This window comes from Cygnus olor, chromosome 4, assembly GCF_009769625.2.
Source record: "Cygnus olor isolate bCygOlo1 chromosome 4, bCygOlo1.pri.v2, whole genome shotgun sequence".
In the NCBI taxonomy this organism is placed as follows: Eukaryota; Metazoa; Chordata; class Aves; order Anseriformes; family Anatidae; genus Cygnus; species Cygnus olor.
The window spans coordinates 63,040,929-63,050,837 of record NC_049172.1 but is presented as its reverse complement, the minus strand read 5'-3'; the positions used below and the strand labels follow the sequence as shown (position 1 = coordinate 63,050,837).

At 37.7% G+C, this 9,909-nt stretch overlaps 1 long non-coding RNA gene across 1 annotated transcript in view; it reads right to left on the bottom strand.

Annotated features, from left to right (window-relative positions):
- Nucleotides 1-268: 268 nt before the first annotated feature.
- The window catches only part of LOC121069016, a 31,078-nt gene continuing 21,437 nt past the window's right edge, over nt 269-9,909 (bottom strand). Inside the window, exons 2-3 of the long non-coding RNA XR_005819196.1 lie at nt 1,791-1,920; nt 269-370 (exon numbers count right to left, since the gene is read on the bottom strand). This is a non-coding gene — a long non-coding RNA (uncharacterized LOC121069016). The remainder of the gene's footprint in view (nt 371-1,790; nt 1,921-9,909) is intronic.

Below are 9,909 nucleotides of genomic sequence, written 5' to 3'. Positions count from 1 at the left end.
TTTTTTTAAGTCTGAAAAGAGGACAAGACACGGCTATACTGTGTGGCTGCTGGACAGGAGGTGCCATTGTGGCTACCAGAGTTTTATTTATACTTAACCCTAAGAAGCAGTCCTTTAACCAATAGCCTTCTCTATCGCCTTTCCACTGGAAATTTAGCACCATACTTTGCCCTATTCCCAGGACAGTTCTTAATGGCTGTTTCTTGTTACAGAGAAAAAGCTTCTTCTGAGTTGGTCATGTTCCAGTGCTACAAGTAACAGCACTTACCAGGGACTTAAACTGCAACTGTTTGATGCTCAAAGAAGATCCACTGGTACTGGCAAGTCTTTATGGCAGCTTGCTGGTGTTGCTTAGAAGAATGATTCATTTCTGAAATAGTCAAGTGGGAAAAGAAAAATATAAAAAATAATAATTAAAAAAAAAAGTTGTATGTTGGAAAAGAAAAGAGTTTTTGTCACTCGCTTTAGACATCTAATCTAATTTTCAACATATGTATACAGTAATAGTTCTAACACGATTAGCAAAGTGTCATAAAGACACAGTTCCTGAGCAGTTTTAAACGCGCGTGCACACACACACAGCTGGCAGAATCCGTTATTATCAGAGTGAATAGCATTAATCATTTTTAATGGTCAATCTGTTACAAAGAAGTTCTAACTGATTACTCGTGTAAAAGAAAATAAACATCATGCATACAAATCTTGTTTCTAAAAAACTGAATCACTTTTGTCAGGTATTTAACTTAAACCAGCAAAACAGACCATCAAGAAGGCAGCATTTAAATGGATGCCTGCAGCGATGGCCAGTCAATGGCCTCTTTATTTGTTAAAGATGGATTATTTTAAATAAATTACAGAGCACTTTCACTGAATAAACAGAGTCTCAGTGGCTGTGGCATGCTATACATGCTTAATTGAGCCACAGAAATCCTAAATGACTACTGAGCTGTGTAATCGCCTTTGATTTTGCTGATAGGACCTGATTCTTTAGGCAAAAACCAAGCCATTGAGGGCTGAAAAGCAACCCTACCTTGAGGAAAATAGAAAGTTTAATCTGGAATATATACTTATAATATTTCGGAAACCACAGGGATGGAGTGTTCCAATAACTGAACACAAGGCAGCTTCAGAAGTGAACGATCTGCGTGTCATTTTTATTTGAGCTTGATATGTTAAACGTCCCAAATGTTTATGTTGTGTAAGCCCACTTAAACATTGCAAAGTGCAACAGATTCATTGGCAAAATAAAAAGTATAGCTTTTTCAATCTTGCTTGCTGTCTTTTCGCATTGATATAGCACATAATGCTCACGTATGTACCCAGGGGTTTTCTTAAGTAATGGTGTAATTCGACTGCTTTTTGGAAACCTGTTAACGTGATTTATTTTGAGTGTTACCTATAGGATGAAGTAAAATATTAGGTCAGAAATCAGGAAAAGATACTTTAACCCTTCCTGATCATAGTGTTTATTTCAAGATTGTGTACTATTAACTCCTTAAGTCATAAGTCCTCATGTCACTTGGCCAACAAAAAATCCCATCTAAAATAAGTCTATATTTAGTGTACAAAACTTGCAGGATGGGATCCCTCCTCTGACATAAATGAATCCTGAGCTAATGACATTTTGAATTCATTTTGACACAAGTCATTACCTTAAATAGCATTATTTCCATTTGTTAGTGTCTCTGGAAAACAGTTTGACACTGAGAGTCAGTTTGAAAGCTACTTTGAACAACAAGCAACTAAAAGATAAATTATTATTGTTAGGCACTTCAGTAATGGTTGTGTACCTGGATTTTCTCTGAAGAATTTCAACACCTACAGCTTTTTTCACTAGGTAAGTGCAAAACCGCTTAGCTGTGAAATGCTTCTATTTCTAGCAGAGCACAATGAGCTGCATTTGCAGTTTCCACAATTACACTGTATATTTGGGAAAAAAAAAAAAAAAAAAAAAAAAAAAAAAAGATATATGAGTTTAACCATGCTGGTGAAGCACGTGCCAGCAAACTTCCAATTAGAACTGATAATTATAAAAAAAAATGCAAGTTTTATCCATTCATACATTAGTTTATCCAATAATCCCAGAAAATACATAATATTAGCTATTCTACAGGATTCCTATGAGCCCTGTGCCATTTTTGAAAGTAAGACCAGTCTGCTTGAGTATCCCAAACCGGACAACTAAGGACGCTCATCAGGCTGAAAAGCTTTGGGCAAAGCAACTAAGCTGCTCCTTTATGATTTCTGGAACTTGGAGAAAGATGGAGTAGAGGAGTTTGAAGACGCCCTTGGTGCAGTTGTGGTTATTTACTTGGTATTTTTCTTAACAGATGAGACAAGATCCCACTCTCATGAATGTCAGCCCTTCCTGGTGGGAAACAGCCTGGAGTTTTGTCTGCTGCCTGGGCCAGAGCAGCACAGTAGGGATGACACAGGGACCAAGCACAGCTGCCACAGCTCTGCTTAGCATCTTGGCACCACTTTCTCAGGGAGAGAGGAAAACACTTAATGCTGCTCCCCATTGAGTGGGTTTTAGTGGAATTAATGAGAAAACAGATCTGGTGCTCATAGCTGTGTTGACTTGTGAACATAACAATGGGAAAAATACCCCGAATATGAGAAAGCTTTGCAAGTGCAGAAGGCTCTGCAGGTCTTTCTCAGGCTATTCATACCAAATCGGGGCACAATTATTTCTGTTTTCTTTATCAGTATGCTTTTTTTCCTTTTGCCACAGAGACACATTCTCAGGAGGTCACAAACCATGTAGAAACTGTGTGGCAAAAGTGGGTGTAAAATTCAAATTCCTACACAACTAAGCTTAGTGCCATGCAGCCTTTCCCCATGCCATCCCAGGGATTACAGGTCCATGTGGCAGCAGATGACCAAATGTGGGAACTTTCCATCCTATGAGTCCTATGGGAATAGCATTTATGCCCGTGAAGCTGAATTGACACACTCCTATTTCCTTGGTGGCTTCAAACATAATTTAAAGTAATTTGGAATGGTTTCCCATAGGGCCTTTTAAAATATATTTTTTTTCTGTTAAATATGGCTGCATGCTAACCAGTAACCCTTTTGACTTTGCATGAAGTCAACTCATAGAGACATCTGGTGAGATTCAAACATTCAAGCACTTTTTATGGATCCCCTTGGCCAGTGAGCACAGCATCCTGTAGGGACATTCACGGAGAGAATCCCTGTGCTCTCTCCATGGGCCAGAAGGGTTCAAATAATGAAGACACTGCTGACATATCTGTTTAGGAGAGATTTGCGGAAACAGGAGAGAGAATGGTCATATCTCACATGAGAAATCTAGGCAGACCTAAAGGCAATACAAAACAGAGACCTGCAAGTGGTCCGCATACGTGTAAGGAGAAATATGATATAACTGGTTAACTGAGACTTACCTAAATCAGGAAACAGGCTTGAACATTAAAATTCTAAGGCACAGTTAATAGAAAAGACTGAATTGGACACAAGGGAAACAGCTATTATGGGTGCGGAAGTATGCTAACTCCAGGAAAAGAAATACTGTAGCCAGTTCGACTGCTACAGAAAAAGCAGCTGACACTATGAAACAATCATAAGAAACTTACAGCCCCCCAGGGACTGATGACAGAGATCACAAAATGATTCTGCAGAGGACGGCCTGTAGCAAGCTGAAATAAGGGATCAAAAGACCACTTAGGTATCAGTTATCTTTTAAGTGAGGGAACATTTGTGAAGTTGCTGCAGAGCTTGGTGGGTCCAATACCTTGGAGATAGCCCATGATTTGTCTTTTTAAAAAGTGAAAGAGTCATGAACAAAAAATTAAGTAAAGATGCTATCATTAAAAGTACTGTGCATAAAAGCAAGTGGGACAAACTCATCCATTCTTGGCATGAGCAGAAATTCTATTAAATAGATTTTTCTATTAAGTACCTAATACTCCCCGTAAGTCCTTATCCATGTTCAGATACTGGTACTGCAGCCTGAAGGCTCCAACTGTGCAAGAGAGTGCTTTACCCCTTCCACAAATCAAATCCTAGAGCAAACATTGTGAGATATATGAAGAAAGATATGCTACCTATATTTACATAGTGTCTTTTCGACCAAAACATTTGAAAGTGCTTAACAAACTAGTGATCAGCACAGATGCCCTCACAAGTGTATTCACTGAGCAAAAGGTCACAGATATCCTTACATGAGGAAGAGCTATAATTAATTCCTGGATGGAGGAGGAACGCTGATGCTTCTCAAGCTGCCTGAAGAAGAGGGACAATCGGTAAATGTTACTCTCCCCTCATGTACTTCCCTGGCCAGCGTCAGACTCCACAGTGTTATAAGTCAGTCAGGGAGTCAAACTGCATAAAAACAAACAATTCATGGAAGATATGCTGGGATGTGAAGTACAGGAGCAATGTTCTAAATAATACACCAAGCACCGAAGAAAAATATCACTTAATCATATCTTACAGTTGCTCAAGATACCTTGCAGTAGAACTTACAATAGCAAGGTCAAGCTCTTCCCTTTGTTACTGCAGAAGTCAAGCATTCAGATTTTCAAAATATAGTCAAAGTTATTTTCAGTATTGCTCATTCCAGCTCCTGTCTTCGCACATTGCCTGCCAAATCCTTTCCTTATTCTGCTGCATGGTGCTCTATGTGCCCTTTTCTGTTTGAGTCAATCTTGTAAAAGATTTGCTTTGACCTCAGAAAGAATGAAAAAAAAAAAAAAAAAAAAAAAAACCTACACAAATGAGCCATACCCAAACAAGGGCGTTTATATAAGCCTTCTCATCATTGACTTCTCAGTCTCCTGGTAAGGCCATTTTGTGTGCAATAATTATCACAGCTACTTTTAATCTTTCCCATATTTTAATGGAACATAAGTCTTTGATTGTCATTTGCTGTCATACATACATTTTATCTCCTTTATTTATCACCATTTTCTGCTAACAATGAGCAGAGCAACACTGCAGTCTGCAGGTATAAGTGAATTAATAATTAGTGCAGACCCCTTCCCTCTGTGCAGGCTGCAGGTAGCATCCTGTTTCAACCTTCAGCAATGCAAATAAGCTGATGTTGGCAATATATCACGAACTGCTCACCAGTCATTTCCTTAATGACTTGCTAATTTTCCTCCCCATATCCTCCACATAACATACTGGAACCTCGTATGCCTGTGCAGGCCAGAGCAACTGAGACTGCAGCCCATGTAGATGGCCCTATGATTTTGTTTTTATTCCAGTTCTTGTTTCTCTGTTTTCCCCTTAAGGAATCTGCTCCCAGTTTTTAATTTAATCTCTGATGGTGGCCTAAGTATAATTCTTCAGATATTTAACTTCCTTATCTACTGGTAATCTAGTTCTTCCTGCTAATCAGCAGCTGCCTGAACTTTAAGTCAAAAAATAGAGATGAGTTTTTTATTTTCTGTTCAGCATTTCATCCTTCCTTACTTGGTTTACTCAAGTAAATATTATACAGCTCCTAGACTAATATATTTTTTTAATTTTTTTTTTGTTTTTAATTCAGAATGAAAGAACTTATATCCTTGAATTTACCCCCAGAACATAACTTAATACATGCAGAATACAATGTAATCTTTCTTGGATTTGAATACTACTTTCAATGAGCTTTAGAAGCATTAATAGCTGAAAAGTACCATTGTATCCCAGGGTATGGTAATCTCCTTAAACTTCCAGAAATAACAAGAGTATTGTTTTTCTTTTGTATCATAACACTGGGATTTACCAGACTAATACAGTAGGACTCTCATTCCGAAAATCACATTCTCCTATTTATTGACTGAAACAACTATGCTGTGCAACCACAAAACTAGAAACTCGAGGATGTTTTGCCTCAGTAATACTACACGCTCTAGATAGAAAGCACTTAAGGCTGTCCTCATGGGGTGTGCATGTACAAAGCTACAAAGCAATAGCTTAGAAGCCACTTCTCTGTTGACAGCGTACTTGCTGATGGCATGGCCTCGGGTTTCAGAAAATGGAAGACGTCTGCGGTCTAACCAGCTCCAGCCTACACAAAAGTAGCTGTCAGCTGCACAGGGACTCTAGTACGTAAATCTCATACTTGAGGGCTTAATACCTACAGGGTGTTTTTTCTTGGGCTGGTGACCAAACTGAAGAATATCAGCAACAACAAATTATTAAAAAGTCAACCTGCAAGATTTGTTGCAATATTCAGGAAAGCAAAGTAGTTTATCTGTGTTTGTTTCATTTAAAAAAAAAAAAAATATTTTAAAATAAATAAATATTTTAAAATAAAATCTATGTGTCTTGATCTCCCTTCCCATACTAGGTGGTTAATATGGTCACCTGGAAAAGAAGCAAGCCAGATTCGAGCCTTCTCTATTTAAAGGCTCAGGTCTAGCCAGCTGAACTATGTGTTATTCCACATTTGCATCTGCCTAATGAAGGCGATACTTTTTGATTTTCACTGGGACTTACAAGCCTTGTGTTTGCAATGTGTTAGCATCTCATACTATGGTGTATCTGAGCCGCCTTTCATTTTGCTAGCTAAGTTACAAATTTAGCAAGAGCAGACTCAATTTAGATGGCCACTGCAAATTTTTTTCACATTATCTATGCACAGTAGTACCATCAGAGAAGGAAATGCATTCGCGCAGTATAACTATCCTGCTACAAACTTGCTTAACAAATAAATTCCCCTTAACAACTTAATTCCCCTGTGCTACTCAGATCACCCAAGTCTCTTACAAGTCTCTTACTTATTTATTTACTACTTAGTGTGCTTTTAAAGAAAGCTCATCAGTGAAACAAACCACACTAGGGTACATGTTTGAGTGCTCTATTTATTTATATATATAATTTTTTTTTGAGGTAACCTAAGGAGATGGAGCATAGCCAGGGAAAGAACTAAGAGAATGGACAAGAAACATAAGAGAAACAGAAAGAGCTGGCAAAGGTGAAGACAAAACACAAAGGAAAGGAGCTGGCAAACAATAAATGAGAGCCAGAAATACAACAAAAATTGGTAAAAAAAAAAAAAAAAAAAAAAAAAAAGACCAAAGTTTATTTTATTTTAAATTAATAGCAAAAAAGAACCTATAAATGTGGTACAAATTGCTCAGTGCCCCATACAGTGCCAATATTATGCCATTCATTATACTTGCAGGTGTATTATTTCTAGTTCCCTAGATTGAAAAAAAAAAAAAAAAGAAAAGAAAAAAAAAGTTCTTTCCATGTATTCTGTTGCATTTTACATTTTTTTCACTGCTATAGTGCCAAATGTTCTTATTCTTCCCAACTCAATAATAACTAATCATTTTCCTGGCTGCAGACTGAGAGCATGGTTACTATTTTGTGCAGGTAATTCTTCCATCTACATTAAAGGACTACTCTAAAATTTTGATCCATCTGTAGTCCAAGCTCTTTTCTAAATGTTTATTTTCCACCATAAGAAAGGTTTTCCTGTTAAACCTTATTCCTGTTCCTAATTCCAAACCTGTTTTCCTGCAACTGGGACAATAACTTTATTACGATCAATATTATGTACTTTCTTCTCAGATAAAATTGAAAAAAAAAAATCAGCACATCAAAATTAAATCTAATTCATCAACATCTTCCACATACACCCACACACCACCTCACACACACACCCCCACACACACTTTCAACCATTGCAAACATGCTGCTATTGCCTGATTTCCCTTGTGGCTACTCAACAGCAGATGTGGAGAAGGTTTAGACAGAGATACTAGTGTCCCAAGTCTAGCAGTAGAGCAAATGGTGCTGGAGCGAATTGCTCCAAGTACCCTGGTACTTCTCATCCCCACCCTTTCCTCCTCACATCCACTGACAGAGAATCCAAACAAGTGTGACTGGACTTTGGATCAAGTTTAACAAGCTGACTTTAACAAAACTTCTCAATGAAGAAAGCAGTCTAGCTCCAGATCTAACATTATCATCTTAACATCACACTCCTCTGGAACTTGTGACCAGGTTGGAATGGCAACAATGTGAAGTGGGGTGGTATGTTGAGTTAGTTCCCTAAGCAATAACTCAGGGACTGTCCCTGCTAGGCACCTGTGCTGTCCACAGCCATTCTGATCCCTAAGTGAGATCCCATGTCACACACCCTCATGTGGGGACACCAAACCATACGCACACTGACTCAAGAAATCAGCTGCCCAGAGACTCGCCTATTGCTAGAAGAGCTGCTACAAAACCATGTGAATACTGCCGAACCCAAGTTGTGATCTTGAACAGATATAGTCTATTCAAGGAAGTTCTTGTTAAAAGTGCAAGCAAGTTGCTGGCAAAACACTAATGGTAATGATAGTCTCCATTGTCAGTAGTTTACCTATTAAATTCAGAGTATTAAACAGGCACCTAACCCTTGACAAAGTATTTATTTCTGTTTTAAATCTGTGCAATCATTTAATTACTGGTTCTACCAGATGCCCAAGGGGCATTTTCTACACTAGCAGTCCAGAGTCCCTGCTTCAATGAGGCTGTCATCCCCCGGGTTTGGGATGTATTTAGCTTCTATCAGTCTAGAAATTTAAGATCATGGTGATTAATGAGGGATTACTTCTTCTTATGTCATGCTTTAATCCTCCAAACTGAAATAAATAATAAACTAATATTTTTACTGCCTTGCTTTTTCTTGCACATTTTAAAAACACACTGCCATTAGAGTGTGGAGAGGGCCAGGCTCATTTAGCCTCTTTTGCAAGTAAATGTTTTAGACAATGCTCCAAGAGAAAACCTTGTAATAAACCTCTTCTTTCTTTACCTTTTCAGGGCTAGGATAATTTATCCTCTATCAAATGAACTGCTATCATAGTCATGTCCAGGAGAGAGAGATTTTCTCAGACTCCATCCTACAAAGTACAATAGTATGTAAAGCATTTTATGAAGCAAACAAACTACATGTTAAAATTTGGCACTATGCTCTGATATAATGTAACATTTGCATCAGTAGAGAAATTACAGTTATTTCAATGATATGTTTTATCATCAGATGGACTGTAGCTCAGTGCTAAGCTTTCTTCAGTTTGGTAACATTGTACTTTCCCAACTTCTAAATTCTTTTACAAGGAGTTGGTACATTGAGGGGTGAAGTAGAATTTAAATTCAGCTTCCTCTTGCTATACTTGAATGAACATAATCATGACTAAAGATCAGCCTTGCATCTTGCCTCCATTCATCCATACTCTTGTTCTGACTGCTCAGGAGACAGAAGACCTTATTACAGCATTTTCTACTACTAGGGACTATTAGAGGGGTAGGTGGTAAGTCTGTCACCTCCTTGTGTATTAATAATTATTCTGCGGTCAATACAATAATTACTGAAGTAGTAAAATAATATCAGGAATACATATTAAATATATATATACACTGATTTTCTGGCATGTGAGGAATTTCAATATTTTCAAAAAATTCCAACCACAATAAAAAGCCAGACTTCAAAAAATCCTATCAATCAAGTCCTGTGAATTTGACCAGCCAAAACCATTGTTCCAAACTTAACTGCAGTTAGATTTGCTAATATATTTCAAATGCAATTTGCTATTGTAAACAACCTTCAAAGCCAGAAGAGCCATTTTAAATGAAAAATGAAGTTGTACCTTCCTGACCCAACACTTCATTCACATTTTTTCAAAATAAAATTTCATTGACAGTCTCATTTCTCCACCAAAATATACCAATTCAGCCAGATTAATGTTTTTTGATAAAAAGCCAGTTCTGACTGGAAGGAATGTCCACAGTTTTCAATTGCAATAAGGGTGGGATTTTTTTCACTTTTGGAAAAATATGAGCCATACAATCATTCCCTCATCTGTTGTTTTCCAAGTCTCTCACTCTTGCTTGCACAGCTATACAGATACACATGTGCATTCACTCATTCCCACAGATCACAGACATCTTTGCCCCCTTTCC